Source organism: Anabrus simplex, chromosome 3, assembly GCF_040414725.1.
Source record: "Anabrus simplex isolate iqAnaSimp1 chromosome 3, ASM4041472v1, whole genome shotgun sequence".
Classification (NCBI taxonomy): Eukaryota; Metazoa; Arthropoda; class Insecta; order Orthoptera; family Tettigoniidae; genus Anabrus; species Anabrus simplex.
In genome coordinates this window covers 394,103,223-394,123,740 of record NC_090267.1, presented here as the reverse complement: position 1 = coordinate 394,123,740, position 20,518 = coordinate 394,103,223, and the positions used below count along the sequence as shown (strand labels likewise).

The window sequence follows — 20,518 nt, the reverse complement described above, 5'->3', positions numbered from 1 at the left end:
TTAAAAGTATACAGAGTGACGATGCCGGTCAAACCCTTCCTTCACTGAGATTTTGAGCAAAACCTTTTAAAAGTCCGATAATTTCATGGTTTTTTGGGTACACCGCCGCCCGCACAGCACTTTGGAAATTGCAAATCTGGTTTTTTAATATTGCTTTAGTTCCTAACAACATATAAAAAATTCAGAACGACCGGACCTTTTGCAAGCACGGATGTACATCTTGACTGGACTGCAAATTGTAAGTTACTGAGTTTTAGGTGAGATAGGCCTTAAAAATAATTATACCGGGCGTTGATTTATGTATTCAGCTTGTGATGAGTATATCGTTTCTCTTTAAACATGAGGTTAAGAACATATTTGGTGAATATTGATAGAGCCCGGCGAGGATATCATCATCATCATCTGTTTACCCTCCAGGTTCGGCTTTTCCCTCGGACTCAGCGAGGGATCCCACCTCTACCGCCTGAAGGGCAGTGTCCTGGAGCTTCAGACTCTTGGTCGGGGGATACAACTGGGGAGAATGACCAGTACCTTGCCCAGGCGGCCTCACCTGCTATGCTGAACAGGGGCCTTGTGGAGGGATGGGAAGATTGGAAGGGATAGACAAGGAAGAGGGAAGGAAGAGGCCGTGGCCTTAAGTTAGGTACCATCCTGGCATTCGCCTGGAGGAGAAGTGGGAAACCACGGAAAACCACTTCGAGGATGGTTGAGGTGGGAATCGAACCCACCTCTACTCAGTTGACCTCCCGAGGCTGAATGGACCCCGTTCCAGCCCTCGTACCACTTTTCAAATTTTCGTGGCAGAGCCGGGAATCGAACCCGGGCCTCCGGGGGTGGCAGCTGACCCTGCACGGATATACAAAATATTATCCGCATCCACAACTTCCTTCCTCCGCACCCGCTGATTGTTGTCCGCGGATATTGTAAATATTTAACTATATTACACCCAAGGTATTGTAACGGATAGGACTATTAACATAATACAGTACGACAGGACTGATACCTGGCACGAGACACACTACAGTAACAGGTTTATGAGGTTTTAGTCTTGCGACAATTACCGACGCATTGAGCGGTTCCTTTTCGGAATTTTTACTCCTTCCATCCAGTAATTGCGGGTACGAGCCAATTACCCTAGGTCAGATTTACTGCTTTATTACCTCAAGGCTTTATATATCACCATTCTCCAATATCAATGTCCGGGATGCCCTAACCACAAACAAAAATAAGAGTTGCCTATATCTAATTGAAAATAATTTGGAAGTTATTAGCAAAATGATCCGCACTATCATACAATTTGCATGCGCTAAGACACTAAATCCGAAGATATCCGCATCCGTGCAAGGCTCTACATATTGATAAATATACAACGTTCTGTATTTAGCGCATCCGCCTCTGTGGTGTAGCGGTCAGTGTGATTAGCTACCACCCCCGGAGGCCCGTATTCGATTCTCGGCTCAGCCACGAAATTTGAAAACTGTTACGAGGGCTGGAACGCGTTCACTCAACTTCGGGAGGTCAACTGAGTAGAAGGGGGTTCGATTCCATCCTCAGCCATCCTCGAAGTGGTTTTCCGTGGTTTCCCACTTCACCTCCAGGCGAATGCCGGGACGGTACCTAACATAAGGCCACGGCCGCTTCCTTCCCTCATCCTTGCCTATCCCTTCCAATCTTCCCATCCCCCTACAAGGCCCCTGTTCACCATAGCAGGTGAGGCCGCCTGGGCGAGGTACTGGTCATACTCCCCAGTTGTATCCCCAGAGACCAAGAGTCTGAAGCTCCAGGACACTGCCATTGAGGCGGGTAAAGCGGGTAAACCTGGAGGGTAAACAGATGATGATGATGATGATGATGATGATGATGATGGTGCGCGGGTTTTTTAAAATGTTTTTTATTTTAACGGAACCCAGTGAATCCTCTCTCTCATTGTTGGTGGCCATCCGTGATTCATTTATATTTCTCCAAATCTTCACCACTTGGATAGGTTGCCTCCACGTGCTGTTTGCCAGAGAGGAGAAGAAAAGGAATTGGCACTTGTGCCAACTCAGACTAAAAGGATGACTAAGCCACCGTCTTTCAGTTTAGGTTAAGGCACACTAAGCCTTCGTTGCCCGGCTAGCTCAGTCGGTAGAGCATGAGACTCTTAATCTCAGGGTCGTGGGTTCGAGCCCCACGTTGGGCGAAGTTTTTAATTTTATCGATGCAAAAACGTTAGTGATGTTGATGCTTGTTATTTAAAGGAGCCTAACATCTAAGGTCATCGGCCGAAAACGTAAGTAATGCTGGATCGCACACAATAAGTTCTTCGTAGTTAAGGAACATTTGGCGTGGCAACCACTGGACAGGGTGGCTCGGAAGTTTTCGACGAGAGGAGGATGCCTGATCAGTGACAATCTGGCTTAGGAGAAAAGGAGAGCGACGGCCATTAACTAAGCCTCCAGTGTCAGCGTGTGGATAAGATTAGAGTAACATCGTTGCTCATGCCAGCCTTGCTTAGTTCGTCGCCGCACTTGACATGCCCTTAACCTTTCGTTTTCGCATATCTGAAGGTTAAAGATAATACATGTTACAGGTTTAACGACATAATTGTACTTTTTCTTGGAGATATAGAGGTGCCCGGATATTGTCCCACAGGAATACTTACACGTACCGATAAATCTTAGAACAAGGTGACCACCTTCGATTACCACGGCACTGAGATGAGATCGATCCCGCCAATTTAAACTGACATAGAACACTACCCAAGTGTTCACTCCGATTTTGATAATTAAAAAACTAGTGTGTAGCATCTGTGGTGTAGTGTTAAGTGTGATTAGCTGCAACCCCCGGAGCCCTGGTTCGATTCCCGGCTCTGCCACGAAATTTGAAAAATGGTACGAGGGATGGAAAGGGGTCCACTCAGCCTCGGGAGGTCAACTGAGTAGAGGGGAGTTTGATTCCTCCTAGGCCAACCCCGAAGTGGTTTTCCGTTTTTTTCCATTTATCTTCTAGACAAATGCCGGGATGGTGCCTAACTTAAGGCCACGGCCGCATCCTTCCCTGTTCCTTGCCTATCCCTTCCAGTCTCCCATTCCCCGACAAGGCCCCTGTTCGCCATAGCAGGTGAGACCGCCTGGGCGAGGTACTGGTCATTCTCCCCAGTTGTATCCCCCGACCAATATTCTCACGCTCCAGGACAGTGCCCTTGAGGCGGTACCTCGCTGAGTCCGAGGAAAAAACTGACCCTGGAGGCTAAACAGATTAAGAAAGCTAAGCATTGATGATAACGAGGGTTTTCAAATTATTTCCTGTATCATTAGCTTTACGAAAACCTGCGCGTATAAGTTGCGCAGTGTCCCTTGTAAAAAGCCCTGCCCTTTTATCTCTGAGCCACTCAACCCTGCACTTATCTGAAGATTTACATTCCCAACCTGTTCAAAACCTGAGTCCATAGTTCTGATATTTCCTCCACGAAATTATAATAGAATTACCCTGTAGTCCATAGTAACAGACCTCCCTTCGTTAACTCGTGTGATCTTCTGACCCAGATGGTACTGAGCGTATTCTTATCGGTCTTAAGTTTTACACACATCTCATGGCATTTTCCTTTCTCCAGCCCATACCATAATTATTTCATGGTTTAAGACATTTTCTCTTCTTTCTTCGATTACTGCAGTCTGGTTTACCCCACTCCTATCTCCGTACTGACCAGGAAGGCCCTCGGAAGAGTGGAAGATAAAGATCATCATTACCTGTAGCCTCGATACTGAAATAAAATTATTGGTACTGTTACGGAGTTATCCGTGGTAGTTAGAGGTGAAAGAAGGTGCGGGCTGGAATAGGTCTCTACTACAAAATTAAAGTTAATTTAAAACTTTAACAAAGGTTATATTTTCTTTTCAAAATCAACAAATAACAACAACAGAGTACCAGGTACCAAGTAGCAGGAAAACAAGTTAAGAAATTACAATTCGTTACAAGATTTGGGCTTCGAGCCCCAAGATTAATTTTTGAGCTCTCAGCTCACCACCACAATTGCTAAAGGGCAGAAAACCCCTAAGTACGAGGAGTACTTGCTCCTAATTACAATGTTAAGAAAAAGAGCAGACCCGCTCTCAATTTTACAAGCCTATCAAAGGCTACAAAAAACTTCATTTCTATCTGCCCTTAAGGCGCACAAGGAAACAGGGGTAATTAATACCCAACCTACGGGGCCTTCGCATGAAGAAAACAAAACATCAGGTTAAGTTACTGGCCCAAAGTACAGAAGAGATTGGAGGCGTGAACTTGCACTCCTAAATACACTTTTCAAACCTAAGTGGCTCTAGTCCGAAACACAGGGGCTAATCCCAAGCAAGGAGGTGACCCGTATGAGAAACTTTAATATTTTAAGGAAGAGAAGAAACGGTTATGAAAACGTAGTCACCTCAATTTTCAAATGAAGGGGAGTTCGAGAGGGTAAAGCACTCTCTATCCCCGCTTTACAGTAATTTATAGATTTACAATTTATAGATTTTACATAGACAGAAAAGAATTTACATTTTAAAACGGTAGGTTACATACTAAAGGTTTCGAACCCTCCCCGAGAGTTAAACTGCTGAGCTTGCAAGAAATGAAGGTGTTAACAGGCCATTACCTTGTAGAAGAAATGCTGCTTGAAGAAAGAGGCGCTTCCCGCCCCCTGCTACATATTCACACACTAAGAAAGATGTTACTGAAGTGGCCCCGAGACAAGAAAATCAGCAGTTTATATACCCTCGTGGAACATTCGAGACCTTTCAGGAATGAGTAGACACATCCTTTCGCTTTCATTGGATAACAGCAAAAACTAATACACAAGACGAGGAAGAAACACCTTATTGGTGGAAAATTAATTACATAAATTCCTGATTGGTTACATTCAAAACGGGCGGAAAGAAAGGATTTATATTGCCAACCCACAAACCACAGAACAAAATTTAGTAAAAACAAAACTTAGGAATACAATATTTCTTCCGGAGAATACATTCCTTTACACCAGAATGCGTTATCATAGTTGTTGGTAGAGACATCTGTTAGAGAATGTCCCAACTTGTTGATACGGAGCAAACAAACACAAATCGAAATAAACACAGTTCAGAACACTTCAAAATTATCAAAGTGACATCTTCCGAGAAACCGTTGAGTTAATTCAGTTTGTTAAAGTTCAGGCTTTCTCCTGTAGAGGAGTTTCAACTGGCGCAATATTTGAATTAGCGGCGTGGAGGTGTACCGCCCCCTTTACACCCATAAATTATGTTTGTACTCATTTTTGGTGTAGGATGAGTGAACTTCAGGTCCATGTGTCTATTTAGAAGTTAAGGTGTGGATTTCCACTTCCTGAGGTGGTGAATCCAAGTCACGTCTATGTGCTGAGATCGAGAAATGTATAAAAATGACAGGATGTAATCATCCTTTTTGTAGTACATTCTCAAGAAGATGTAGGATGAAAAATGTAACGACCCTGCCAGGATTCGAACCTGGAATCTTCTGATCCGTAGTCAGACGCGTTATCCATTGCGCCACAGGGCCTCTCAGGGATTTGGCTTACGAGTTTCTTACTTATTACGCGTGGATGAATAGGATATATGTATTCACATGAGTAGGCTGAGAGACACGGTGTGTTTATGTGCGACACTTAATTTGAAAAGAAAGGTAGTATCGAGAATATCTTTCACATTAGGTCAACTATTATTTATGTATTTATTTATTCTTCTTCTTTCCCAATCCTTTTACCGTCCAGGGTTGGTTTCTCGCTCGTACTCAGCGAGGGATCCCACCTCTACCACCACAAGTTATGTGTCCTGGAGATAAGTTTAGTCGGGGATACAAGTGGGATGGAGGACCTGTACCTTGCCCAGGCGGCCTCGCCTAATGCTAAACAACACTCATTTGGGGGATGGAGAGATTGTGAAGGGACAGAGAAGGAAGAGGGTGGACTGGTCAACTATTTCTGGAAAAATTTTGACGGTCAATATAAGTAAAAATTTAATGAAAGGACATGGAACTCAAAACTTAGAATTTAGAAATCAGTCTAATCCTCCATGTTGAATATGCTTTACCACTTTCCTGGAAAAAAAAAAAAGGCAATCGGCCGCGTGGTTTGGCTCACGTGGCTGTCAGCTTGTGTTCGGGAGATAGTGGGAATGCTGGGGCTGTACCTTAATAAAGGCCACGGTCGCTTCTTTCCAACTCCTAGCCCTTTCCTATCCCATCGTCGCCATAAGACCTATACGTGTTGGTACAACGTAAAGCAAAATAGTAAAAAAAAAAAAAAGTCTTGTAAAAATAGAAAACACACTAAGGTAACACTTTAATACACTGATTCTTTTTAACAGCAGGTGTGATAGCGAGCGGCGTCGGCACCATTTTGTCAATAAGGTCGCCGTGGTTCGAATCGTGCCAATACAGGCTAAATGTTTGAAAGAACAAGTCACGTATGTATGTTCTTGTACCCGTGACTTCGATCGCAATATGAACTGACGCGTAAAACTACAACCTCGCTTCTCCTTAAATTGAGGAAACAACAAATGTTATTACGGATAATCTACTATTGGAATACAAACCTATTTTTCTTTCTTTTCCTCTACCGCATCAAGGGCAGTATCTTGGAGCGCGAGACATTTGGTCGGAGATGAAACTGCCTACCTCGCCCAGGATGCCTCACCTACTGTGCTGAGCAGGGGCCTTGTGGGGGATGGGAAGAAATTGACCGTAGCCTTAAGTTAGGTACCATCCCGGCATTTGCCTCGAGAATAAGTGCGGAACCACGGAAAACCACTTCGAGAATAGCTGAGCTGGGAATCGAACCCCTTCTCTTCAGACGACCATCCGAGGCTGAGTGGACCCTGTTCAAGTCCTCGTACCACTTTTCAAATTTTGTGGCAGATGCTGTTTGAAGCCACTATCTCCCGAATGCAAGCTAATAGTTACGCGACTAAGCCGCATAGCCACTTGCTAACTCCTTTTGGCGATGGCCCGTTTCTTTACTGAAACCAGTGAATTCCCCCTCTCCGTAGTTTGTGGTCATCCGTGATTGGGAGAGAAGAGTATTCTATTTATCCCTTCATTTATATTCCTGTTAATCTCCTCCACTTGGATGAGTAGCCCACACGTTCTGTTTACCAGAGGAGAACAAAGGAACTGTTATCGTGCCAACTCAAAGTAGCTCTAATTACGTCCCCTTTCCTCCGCAATCTAATTTCTGGCAACGTCGTTCAATTCCAATTTTGGCACCAGAGGTCTTCGTCGCCCGGCTAGCTCAGTCGGTAGAGCATGAGACTCTTAATCTCAGGGTCGTGGGTACGAGCCCCACGTTGGGCGCATACTTTTTTAGTCCGTCGGTACGAAAATGTTACGCGTAATTTCTTCGACGTTAAGAAACATTTGTTGTGATAACCACTTTGAAGAACAGCTCGCATGTTTTCGACTGGAGGAGGAGTGGAAGGAAACTCTCATCTCAGCACGTCTGGTCAGTGACACCTGCCTATGGAGAGCGGTGGATTTATTTCTTTTACAATTGACTTCACGTCGCACCGTCACAGATAGGTCTTATGGTTTTCTGACCGGATTCACAGCCTCTCAAATCAGTTAACTCCTCAGTTGAGGGCACGATATTGAGTGAATCCCGTTGAGATCACGTTTAAAGAGTCGAGAATCGAATCGAACCCGGGGCCGTTTGACAAAAGGCTAGCACACTCACTCTATACCATAGAGCTGGAGAAGAGAAATAATGACTTTATAGCACTGCTTCATGGCCTTCCCCTCTGGAAGAGGAGGGGAGAGTAAATCCATGGTTATACCTGTCAGTCGTAAGAGGCGACTAAGAGGGGAACTCCCTGGGGCCTCATATAGAGACGAAGGATGGTAACCAAGCGATACCTAACCGAGTACAGTACTGCTTCCACTTACTTGTTCAAGCTCCCTCAATTTCATCATCCCTATTGATCTCCCTTGGTTAAATATTATTCTCTTCCGTTTTAGGTTTACTCGTCCTCCGTGTGCCTTCCTTTTTTTGCCGGTATCCTCATTCTGTCCGCCTCTGTGGTGTAGTGGTTAGCGTGATTAGCTGCCACCCCCGGAGGGGTCCACTCAGCCTCGGGAGGTCAACTGAGTAGAGGTGGGTTCGATTCCCACCTCAGCCATCCTGGAAGTGGTTTTCCGTGGTTTCCCACTTCTCCTCCAGGCGAATGCCGGGATGGTACCTAACTTAAGGCCACGGCCGCTTCCTTCCCTCTTCCTTGCCTATCCCTTCCAATCTTCCCATCCCTCCACAAGGCTCCTGTTCAGCATAGCAGGTGAGGCCGCCTGGGCGAGGTACTGGTCATACTCCCCAGTTGTATCCCCGACCAAGAGTCTGAAGCTCCAGGACACTGCCCTTGAGAGGTGGGATCCCTCGCTAAGTCCGAGGGAAAACCGAACCTGGAGGGTAAACAGATGATGATGATGATCCTCATTCTTCGAAGCCTTGAAATTCTTCCAGTTACCCTCAGATGGCGATTGGTGTTGGGAAGTAATTGAGTGAAAGTAAATGAATATGTTGTAACGATTATTTCCTTACTCATTTTAGTCGTAATCGTTACTTTTCCGTCCGCATCTGTGGTGTAGTGGTTAATGTGATTAGCTGCGAGACCCGGGTTCCATTTCCGGCTTCAGTCACGAAAATTCGAAAAGTGGTACGACGGCTAGAACGGGCTCCACTCAGCCTCGAGAGGTCAGTTGTGTAGAGGGGATCCTTTTCCCATCTCAGCCCAACTCGAAGTGGTTTTCCGTGGTTTCCCACTTCTCCTCCAGGCAAATGAAGGGAAGGTACCTAACTTAACGCCACGGCGTTTCCTTCCCTCTTCCTTCGCTATCCCTTGCAATCTTCCCACTCCCCTACAAGGAATCTGTTCAGGATAGCACAGATGAGGCCTCCTGGGCGAGGTACTGGTCCTCCTTCTCAGTTTTATCCTTCGACCCAAAGTCTCACGCTCCAGGACACTGCCCTTGAGGCGGTAATGGTGGAAACCCTCTCTAAATCTGGGGGAAAATCAAACCTAGACGATAAAGAAAGAAAGAAAGAAAGAAAGAAAGAAAGAAAGAAAGAAAGAAAGAAAGAAAGAAAAAAGAAAGAAAGAATGAATGAATTTAATCCTTGAAATAAAATTGTCCTCCTCTGTGGTGCAGGGGTTAGCGTGATTAGCTGTCACCCCTGAGGCCCGGGTTCGATTCCAGGCTCTGCCACGAAATTTGGAAAGTGGTAGGAGGGCTGGAATGGGGTTTACTCCGCCTTGGGAGGTCAACTGAGTATAGGTGGGTTCGATTCCCACCTCCGTGGTTTTCCACTTCTCCTCCAGGCAAATCCCGGGATGGTACCTAACTTAAGGCCACGTTCTTCCTCTCTTCCTTGTCTATCCCTTCCAATCTTCCCATAACGCCCCCCCCCCCTTCCAGAAGATTCCTGTTCAGCATAGCAGGTGAGGCCGCCTGGGCGAGGTACTGGTCAACCTCCCCAGTTGTATTCCGCGACCCAAATTCTCACACTCCAGGACTAGGGGCGAAGCGTCAGGGGAGACAGGGTAGACAGCGTGTACCCTTAACATTTTGTGAAAGAAATATTGTCTAGTTAATTCAATTACTTGTTAGAGCATTAATTATTTCCAGATTCGTGACATTATTGTATTCCCCGCTTTACTTATTTTCGTCTCACTTCGGCAATGCTAAGGCTCGCGTTAGTTACACGAAGCACGTAGGCGAAAGTAGACGCTGTCCATTCTGTGTATTTTCCCTTTGATTTTCAAAGCTTCCAGATAGAGCAACACTACAGCTATCTGTAGGTGCTGACTGTGGAACTATGCCTTTCCTATAGCGAGATGTCTCCGCCCAGTAGACAGACTTACCAGCGTCTCTTCTTGCTCTCATTGGCTAGTATTTGGATCTCTCTCATAAAGGTGCTCTTATTGGCTACCATCTTAGACATGCTTTTAATGTTATTAGGACACATCTAAAAATAAATTAATAATATTTAAATACGAAGTACAGTAAACTTACACCTAATAAATGAATGACAGCATCAAAACCCTTCAAGTACGTGCATTTTCTTGCCCGCCAATATTAGTTGCGGTATTATAACCCCAACAACTATTGGCTTCCAGTCTTAATAAAGTACTCCAGAGTAAGCATACGGAAAAAATGGTTTAACTTCATGCTGTATATTCCATTAAAGTCAGTTTCTAGTGAACGCGCTATGAGTGCATTCAAACGAATTAAAACGTACCTATTTAAGGAATTGGATGACCAACCAGAGACTGTCTAACGTGGGAACTCCAGCTACAGAGAAGAAATTTCTGTGGAATCTTAGCAAGACGCCTGACTTCAAGAGACGAGAGTAAGAGATATATTTGCCGAAATGAAGGACAGGCGGATTAAACTAATTTACAAGAATGTTGTTTAAGGTGACTTGTACGAACAACTATTTATTTCTTATTTCTTTTATTAAATCTATATATCGGTAACAATGAAATATATTGCTATTTATGTTGTTATTTGACAACTCCCGTGGCCTACTTCGTTTATATTTAAAAAATGAAGCAAGTGCACGTAGGGCTATAGGTTGTTATAGGGTTTGTCTTATTTTCAGAGTCATTAATATAATACTGAATACAGATGTATGCGTCGAAAACAAAATTCCATATAATAATATGATGATGATTATTATTATTATCGTATGGCATTTACAAGCATAATCTGTAAAAATCATAATATGATTAAAACAGTTTAAATAAAAAGAAATCTCTGTCTACCCCCTTACTTAGTTCACGCTTCGCCACTGTCCAGGACACTACCCTTGATGCGGTAGAGGTGGGATCTCTCGCTGAGTCCCACGGAAAAACCGCCCGTGGAGGTTAAACAGTTTAAGAGTGAAAGAAAGAAAAAATAAAATTGCAATCGTTGCATTCCAGTAATTGATATACATCGCGTCGAAAGGTTAGCAACTTTAGAGCCCCTGCGTCAGGAATATAATTCCAGGATACTACGTCCACTCGTTCATTTACTGGCTGGTAGTCGTTGTTACCGGTTGAGATTTAGATAATCGTGTACTATGCAGTCGAGATAGTGGTGGTGATTATTGTTTAAAGAGGAAGTACAGCTGGGCAACCATCCTGTAATAATCAGAAGGAAAATGGAGGACATCCGACACTCCGAAAAGTGAAACTATCTAACAAAAAAAAAAGAGGAGTGGGGAGGGCCACGAAGGGCGTGGAAAAGGAAACACTTCTTAGGCCTTGGAGACCGAATAATATCGAGAAAGAACGATAGTTGACCGAGGACATTGACCCAAGTAAGTGTAAGCAATGCTAAGACTCACCTGGTGGAACCCACGCTCCCATGTTGAGAGTCCTTGGACTCCCTTTCAGTCGCCTCTTACGACAGGCAGGGAGATACCGTAGATGTTTTTCTACCGTCCCCACCCACAGGGTTTACGTGGTCGAGAATGGAGCCGGAATGACATGTGACGGTGCAGGGATTAAGGCGTTTCCCTATTTGAATAAATATTTTGAATTAGTTACTCCGAAAATAATGCAAACTCGAAAGTGGCTCGCAAATTTTACTTAGGAGCAATAATTTGGAAAGTCTGATTAGTCTCATCAAGTGATGATAGCAATATCATTGGCTTTAAAACATCAGATACCGGGCGAGCTGGCGTGTGGTTCGAACCCCACTGTCGGCAGCCCTGGAGATGGTTTTCCGTGGTTTCCTATTTTCACACCAGGCAAATGCTGTGGCTATACCTTACTTAAGGCCGAGGCCGCTGCCTGCCAACTGCTAGCCCTTTCCTCTATCATTGCCATAATACCTATCTCTGTCGGTGCGACGTCAAGCAACTTGTTCAAAACATCACAAATCATAAATATATATTCTCCCAGCGGACAGCTTATTTGATTGCATATGATTTGTAGCAGTACATATATCTTATCATTATAGACTTCTCAGATTGAAATCCTAGCAGCGCCACTATTCCCTTAAAATAAAAATCGCCGCCACCATACCTTCTTCTTCTTCTTCTTCTTCTTCTTCTTCTTCTTCTTCTTCTTCTTATTATTATTATTATTATTATTATTATTATTATTATTATTATTATTATTATTATTATTAATCTTCTTACCCTCCAGGGTTGTTTTTCCCTCTGACTCAGCGAGGGATCCCACCTCTACCGCCTCAAGGGCAGTTTCCTGGAGCTTCAGACTCTGTGTCGGGGGCGACAACTGGGAAGAATGACCAGTACCTCGCCCAGGTGGCCTCACCTGCTATGCTGAACAGGGGCCTTGGTGGGGGGTGGGGGAAAGATTGGAAGGGATAGACAAGGAAGAGGGAAGGAAGCGGCAGTGGCCCTAAGTTAGGTACCATCCCGGTATTTGCCTGGAAGAGAAGTGGGAAACCACGGAAAACCACTTCCAGGGTGGCTCAGATGGGAATCGAATCCACCTCTACTCAGTTGACCTCCCGAGGCTGAGTGGAACCAGTTCCAGCCCTCGTACCACTTTTCAAATTTCGTGGCAGAGCCGGGAATCGCACCCGGGCCTCCGGGGGTGGCAGCTAAACACACTAACCACTACACCACAGAGGCGGTTCATGACATCCTACAAAGGATAAAAGAAAATTATATATTCCTTCATGTTGAATGGAAAGGTCAGTTTTTTAACCCTTTTTTAACATTCTATGGTCCTCCTCTGTGATGTAGTGGTTAGCTGCCTTTCCCCGTGACCCTATTCGATTCCCGGCCCTGCACGAAATTTGAAAAGTGTTACGAGTACTGGAACGGGGTCAACTGAGTAGAGGGGTTTCTATTTCGGCCTGATGTATCCTCGAAATGGTTTTCCGTAGTTTCTCACTTCTTCTCCAGGCAAATGCCGGGATGGTACCTAACTTCCCTCTTCTTTGCCTATCCCTTCCAATCTTCCCATACCCTACAAGGTCGTTATTCAGCATAACAGGTGTCTCACGCTCCAGGACAGTGCCCTTGAGGCGGTAGAGTTTGGATGGGATCCCTCTTTTGAGTCCGAGGGAAAAACCAAACCTGGACGGCAATCGGATTAAATAAATAATATAACTTTTTCTTCTTCACAGCTTTTCCTATACCTGTAGGGTCACAGATGCAGACTATGTTGCAGCCATGGCCCTGTTTTATGGCCGGATGCCCTTCATGACGACAACCTTTTGCGGAGGGATGTAATTACTACTGCATGTTTCTGTGGCGGTTGGTAGTGTGGTGTGTTGTCTGAATTTGAAGAGAAGGGTGTTGAGTCAATCACATACACCCTGTCCTCGAGCCATAAGAATGAATCAGACGCTATTAAAATCCCCGATGCGGTTTGGAATCGATCTTGGGACCTTGTTTGTCAGGAGAAAATATTAAAATTGTGTTGTATTTTAAAATGAAACCTTCAATATTAGACTGAAATGAGGGATTATTTCTCAGAGAACAATCAAGTGACCAACACTCCTTACATAAAGATGCCTATTTCTTACAACACACTAGTTATATGATACACGATGGCAATCTCCAACTAAATTCAAGGCTATCAAGTTGTTCAATACTACTTGCAAAGAAACAGTTCAAGTTGCACCATACAGATGTCTATGGAACTTCAGTGAATGGTCGGTTAACACATCCTCATTCCATGAAAATTCCTTGTGCCGTTTCGTTGTACGCTCCAACGAAGAATGATGCTCAACGAGCCAAGATCAAATTCCAGCTATGCTGGTTTTCTGGCTGATGTATCAACCTTCCCACGTGCTGAGACTGCATGCTATGAATTCATGATTCAGCCCCACGCGAAGACTTGTAACGTGCCATGGAAACAATAACTACCGAGCCTCGGGCAGCAGGTTGCCGTGCGAAGTGCCGTCATTATGTTGTATCAGCCATGAGAAGAAGCCTGCACATTCTGCGAATAGATCTTTGTTTCCCTCTTCATCTACCCGAAGAACTGAACTTGCTGCTGTTGGCAGGATGCATTGTAGAATTACACACGTACACGTGGAAACTGCAGAACCTAGCAGGCCTTAACTTTTCTTCATTGAAGACACGGAAGTATACCTCGTTACCGAATTAAAGACCACCAAAAAAGTATGCTGCATCTTCTGGGATTGAAATGAATTTTATATTGTATTAACTTACCTTTGCTTCCGTGGCTCAGGGAGTAGTGAGCCGGCCGCTCACGTCTGGGTTTCGTGGTTCAAATCCCGGTCACTCCTTGTGAGATTTGTGCTAGACAAAGCGGAGGCGGGACAGTTTATTCTCCGGGTACTCCGGTTTTCCCTGTCATCTTTCACTCCAGCAACACTCTCCAACATCATTTCATTTCATTTGTCAGTCATTAATCATTGCCCCAGAGGAGTGCAACAGGTTTCCGCAGCCGGCACAATTCCTATTCTCGCCGCTAGATGGGGACTTCATTACATTCCTGACCCGGTCGAATGGCTGGAAACATGCTGTGGATTTTCATTTCACTTAACGTTATACCGAGAGAGGGGCTGCGCGATTTATCACGAAGCAGTCAACTTGTTTTCTGGAGATAATGGGTTCGAACCCCACTGTAGGAGGCCCTGAAGATACTTTTCTGTGATTTCCCATTTTCACACCAGGCAAATGTTGGGGCCACGGTCGCTTTCTTCACACTCCTAACCCTTTCCTGTCCCATCGTCACCACAATACCTTTCTATGTCGTTGAGACGTAAAGCAAATTGTACAAAAAATTACCTTTATTTCATATTGTGTCGAATTGCATATTTTTACCTTCTTCAGAATAATGTGGAAAGTATAACACGGTAAAATCTCTGTTAACCGAAACTCGATTATCCGAACTACCGTTCAACCGAAGTGACCGGCTACTTTTTAAAAGCATAATATATATATTTGCTAGTTGCTTTATGTCGCACCGACACAGATAGTTTTTATGGCGAAGATGGGATAGGGAAGGGTTAGAAGTGGGAGGGAAGCGGCCGTGGCCTTAATTAAGCTACAGCCACAGCATTTGCCTGGTGTGAAAATGCAAAACCACGGAAAACCATTTTCATGGCTGCCGGCAGTGGGGTTCGAACCTACTATCTCCCGAATACTGGACACTTAAGCGACTGCAGCTATCGAGCTCGGAAGCATAATATTTAATCAGTTTTCTGAGGAATATTTTCTCTTTTCTTTGCAAAGAGAATGACTGTGAGTTAATGAGGTTCGTGGCCTTGAGTTACTACCTAGCCAGTAACTAACGACGTGCGCTCAGCCAGTGTTCGCTACTTTTAATAAAGGTTCATTCTAACATTGTTGGAGCGAATCTGTTAGTTGAGTGTGTCCCCTATTTCTTCTCATTTTAAGACCATGCCAATGAAACGGAAACGGAAACATGGAGAAATGTTGTTAACAGTAGCGGTTGGCATCTACGTTGATATATCCACTGTATCAGTCTGGATTAAAATGAAGAATAAATTTGAAGACCATGCTTCAAAGATGCAAACAAACAAAACATTAAAAAAACGAAAATATGGCAAAACAGCAAAGTCAACGAATCAACTGAAACAATTATTTTTATTTATTTATTTATTTATTTATTTATTTATTTATTTATTTATTTATTTATTTATTTATTTCGTCTCTCTTCTTCTTCTTCTTCTTCTTCTTCTTCGTCTTTTTCTTCTTATTCTGTTTACCCTCCAGGGTCGGTTTTCCCCTCGGACTCAGCGAGGGATCCCACCTCTAACGCCTCAAGGGCAGTGTCTTGGATCTTCAGACTCTGGGTCGGGGATACAATTGGGGAGGATGACCAATACCTCACCCAGGTGGCCTCACCAGCTATGCTGAACAGGGGCCTTGCGGAGGGATGGTAAGATTGGAAGGGATATACAAGGAAGAGAGAAGGAAGCGGCCGTGGCCTTAAGGTAGGTAACATCCCGGCATTTGCCTGGAGGAGAAGTGGGAAACCACGGAAAACCACTTCCAGGATGGCTGAGGTGGGAATTGAACCCATCTCTACTCAGTTGACCTCCCGAGGCTGAGTGGACCCCTTTCCAGCCCTCGTACCACTTTTCAAATTTCGTGGCATAGCCGGGAATGGAACCCGGGCCTCCAGGGGTGATAGATAATCATACTAACCACTACACCACAGAGGCGGACAATTTCGTTTTTTCAAGTGGCTTTACATCGCATCGACACAGATAGTCTTATGGCGACGATGGTACAGGAAAGGGCTGGGAGTGGGAAGGAAGTGGACGTGGTCTTAATTAAGGTTTGCCTGGTATGAAAATGGAAGACCACGGAAAACCATCTTCGGGGCTGCTGACGGTAAGGTTCGAACCCACCATCTCCCGAATTCAAGCTCACAGCTGCGCGCTCCTAACCGCACGGCCAACTAATTCGGTGCCGCAAACACTAAGGGCAATAAATGTGTTACTGTTTCACATTACGCAACAGGCAGCTGACCTGAGTTTCCTCCACTGAATCTTAAATGGGCATTACCACTCGGAATGTCTTGTCTCACTCATCTCTCTCCGCGATCCTTCCCGCTCTTCCAGGGTCAAAGTTTGGCTCCATGGCTAAATGGTTAGCGTGCTGGCCTTTGGCCACAAGGATCCCGGTTTCGATTCTCGGCAGGGTCGGGAATTTTAACCATAATTGGTTAATTCCGTTGGCACTGGGGCTGGGTGTATGTGACGTCTTCATCATCATTTCACCCTCATCACGACGCGCGGGTCGCCTACGGGAGTCAAATCAAAAGATCTGCATCTGGCGAGCCGAACTTATCCTTAAGCACTCCCGGCACTGAAAGACATATGCCATTTCATTTCTGCAGAGTCAGAGGTCTTCTCCACATTCTCCGCGCTTAGCACGGAATACTTCTTCATTTTTTTTTTTTTTTTTTTTTTTTTGCTATTTGCTTTACGTCGCACCGACACAGATAGGTCTTATGGCGACGATGGGATAGGAAAGGCCTAGGAATGGGAAGGAAGCGGCCGTGGCATTAATTAAGGTACAGCCCCAGCATTTGCCCGGTGTGAAAATGGGAAACCACGGAAAACCATCTTCAGGGCTGCCGACAGTGGGGTTCGAACCCACTATCTCCCGATTACTGGATACTGGCCGCACATAAGCGACTGCAGCTATCGAGCTCGGTACGTAATACTTCAACGATCTTTTCTAATCCTCCTCCAACCGCTCTTTTATACTATTAATAAGAGACAAAAACTTGATATAGCATAGAGTAAAAGTATATTCTAGAGGTGTGTAAATATTATCTTAAGAATAAGTTGATATGCAGTTATACCACTACCTTGACCCACGACGACTTGGCTATGAACAAGGACATTCTCATGGTTTTCTATTTGAACACTTGTTGTTAGTAGGCTGTGCACATGATCTTGTTAATCATTTGTTATGTTTGTTATTGATACGGGAATTCCGTAGTTCAGAGGGGGGTAAGAAGGTACTGGGATGAATGTGGACAGGGAAATGATCAGAGCATAAGTTAAAGCGGAATCATAGAAGGCGACACAGAGTTACATTTTAAAAGAGGTATATGGAAATTAATCTTAAATTTGAATGTGCAGGTTTTACTTTGACGATCGAGCACAAGACCGGAATATGACATGAAATCTGCCCCTGATATCACAGGGCATGACAAGTTTTTAGCAACAAACAACTTAAACTTTCATGTAAATTTGGAAATACGAATTTTAGCCTGAATACATCCTAAAATTTCAAGAGGAGAAGAAATAGCCGAAACACATTTTACAGAAGAAGAAATATATTCAGGAAATTTACAACAAACTTTTAATTTGGAATGCCATTATTCAGAAATAACGGAGCTAACACTTCCTGAATCTAAAGGGGCCGTGACAAGTTCGTTATTTATTTCAATTTTAAGGAAGGGCACCAATCCTGGAGTATCGAAGGTAAATTTGAGACATAACTTAGGACTTTTAAAAGATGTTTTAGAGGGCCTTCTCTCTTCAGAGAATTCGATACCAGAATGAAACTGGGCTGAGTCTTGAGTGGTGACTCAGCCGGGCGCACTAGTAATTTCCAATCGCTTAGATTAGCAGAGGTAGAACTCGAAGTAGAGCAAGAAGGTGTACTTTATGATGAATTCCAGTTCTACGTTTAAGTTGGTTACCGGAGGGTTCAACTCCTTCAAAAATACTCAGAACAAAAACAAGTTCAGTAATGTTAGTGGTGATCGTGGATAAAGCGTCACCAATTTCTTTTTCTCCATACACCGGAATATTAATAGGCAACTCCAAAGAATCTTTGAGTCTAGATGCGTCTGTTGCAACCGTGCCACCAGAATGGACTTTTCTAATAGACAGTGCATCAATAAGTTCTTCCTTGCGCAAATGCCAAGGAGCAAGAACCTCTCTGAGACTAGACATTATGAAGGAAAATTTTTATAAAATTTGGAAAAATCACAAAACAGAAAAATTTCTAGTGTTCAACTTTTAAGTAAAGCCGTGAAAAGGGTCTTTGTCCAAGGCCATTCAACCACGCTCTGCTACCATTTGATACGGAACTTCCGTGGCTCACAGAGGTGTGAGAAGGTGCTGGGGTGAATGTGTGGACAGGGAAATGGTCAGAGCATAAGTTAAAATTTTGAAATGTTATTTTTTCCCTTTTTAGCTTTAAAATTTGATAATCTGAACAAACAACAACAACAATATAATTATGATGAGCTCGTCAGCTCGAGTAACAACAGCGGACTGTGAGTCCAGAAATTAGGTACAATAGAGAAAATTATCGACACAATAGTTTACAAGGGATGAACGTTGTAGCTTTGTAGGTACACTATTTCACAAGAGCATATTTGCTCCACTCACTTACAATCGAGGAGACAGAGCTCCAAAAGGTGCGGTAGTCTACCCTCTAAGAGGCACAAGCTTCTTACAAAATTATTTCTTACATCTTTCAAAAAACATAATGCGCAGTCACGTCTGCTCAACAGTATGTTACACACTCGTTTATCAATAGTTCACCTTAAACCGGGGCAATGAGTGCCCATACTAAATGGTCTTAATGTAAAATTAAAAGATTTAAGACGATCGGCCATGAACAAAAGGCTAGGAGGCGAAACACTTGCGCTCCTTGTAGAAAAAAAAACCGCTTAAAATCCTAAATGGACTTATAGCCATAGTTGCAGAGGCTCAGCCTATCCTACAGAGGGGTGACTAGATGGGAAATATTAAGTACCAAAGCAGTGTGAATAATTCAGAGGTTTAGAAAATGTTAGTCACCACATTCCAGGTTAAATGGGAATTACCAGAGGGCGAACACTTTATTGCCTTAATTTATATATTTCCCAGCAGGGATTAGAACAGAGTCCTCAGACTTGCCGAAAATTTACATTTAAACAATGTCTTAGAACTTTACATTAAGAAGAGAAGTTTTAAACCTTCCCCTCAGGTTATCTGCCTGGAGCTGTCACATGTTAAGAAATGTCTGCCATTACCTTGGGTTGTTGGGCCTTCCGACGATGGCAGGCAGCCCTTGCTTCCTTATTACGCCGCACACACACTATACTGAGAGTCAACTCAAGACCTTAGCGGTCCCTTTGATGTTAGTCAGACTTCTGGTCGGTGAAAAGGCTTCCGCAGTGCCAAATAGTTCCCTAGGTTTGTTACTTGTTCCTGAAGCCAGGAGCTTCCTTCAGTTTGGTTAGATATTCTGGTGAACTGACTTGATGAATTAAAATGTTTGCCCTGTATAAATATGGAAAATATATCAGAGGTTGTATGTTATTCGGGTTCGTTACCAACTCTTATATTTCATACGTAGATGGCTATGAATAGTTATTGTTCTCAGTGGTGTATGTAGCAAAATAATAATAATTTAATATGATACTGATATCTTATTGCACTGTGTACTTAGTAAGTTTGTTCGAGTTCATTCGACTGTTGATAAGTTCGCATAATATGTGGGCCGTTGAAGATGGATCCAAGAAAACTGTTGGCAATACTGGCTGCAACAGCGTGTTCACTGTTCAGTATTCATAATGGCTGCCAGCTGTGAGCAAGACGTGTGTGATGCTGTGCCGCTTGAGGCCCCTGTGAAATTCTTTAAAGCTAACAAAAGTGGAGAAAAATAAAGTAGAAAATTTAAACCAAATTGTTTTAAACGTTTACAGTAGCCTACGAGATTAGAATCCACTGTGGACTGTGGAAGACGTGAAAAAGTCCGCGCAGCTGATCGGCGTTTCTGTGTACAGTGTTTACGCTGCTCGCTTGGAATGGAAAATCCAAGTCTCCAGGGAAAGAACGATGTGTCAGCTCAGCACTCGCCGTAAATAAAACAGGAAGGGCCTTAACATGGTATGGGAATAGGATCCTTGGCGTATTCGATGATAATAATGTGTACTTTACTTTATATTCGTAACCGCCCTCTACCTGCAGAAATGTTGTCATGAGAGGATCATGAGTTCCTTTTTACCTTCCGAATGACGAGACTACAATATTTACAACATTCCTGGAAGCATTGTATTTTGCAATCCCATTCACG

The 20,518-nt window shown here is 43.9% G+C and overlaps 3 non-coding genes across 3 annotated transcripts; 2 read left to right on the top strand and 1 right to left on the bottom strand.

Moving 5' to 3' along the window:
* Positions 1-2,109: 2,109 nt before the first annotated feature.
* On the top strand, positions 2,110-2,182 carry TRNAK-CUU (transfer RNA lysine (anticodon CUU)). The gene has a single exon. It is a non-coding gene; the product is annotated as a tRNA-Lys (tRNA).
* A 3,274-nt stretch (positions 2,183-5,456) lies between these two features.
* TRNAR-ACG (transfer RNA arginine (anticodon ACG)) lies at positions 5,457-5,529 on the bottom strand. The gene has a single exon. It is a non-coding gene; the product is annotated as a tRNA-Arg (tRNA).
* Positions 5,530-7,247: 1,718 nt separating this feature from the next.
* Positions 7,248-7,320, top strand: TRNAK-CUU (transfer RNA lysine (anticodon CUU)). Its single transcript has one exon. It is a non-coding gene; the product is annotated as a tRNA-Lys (tRNA).
* The last annotated feature ends 13,198 nt before the right edge of the window (positions 7,321-20,518 follow it).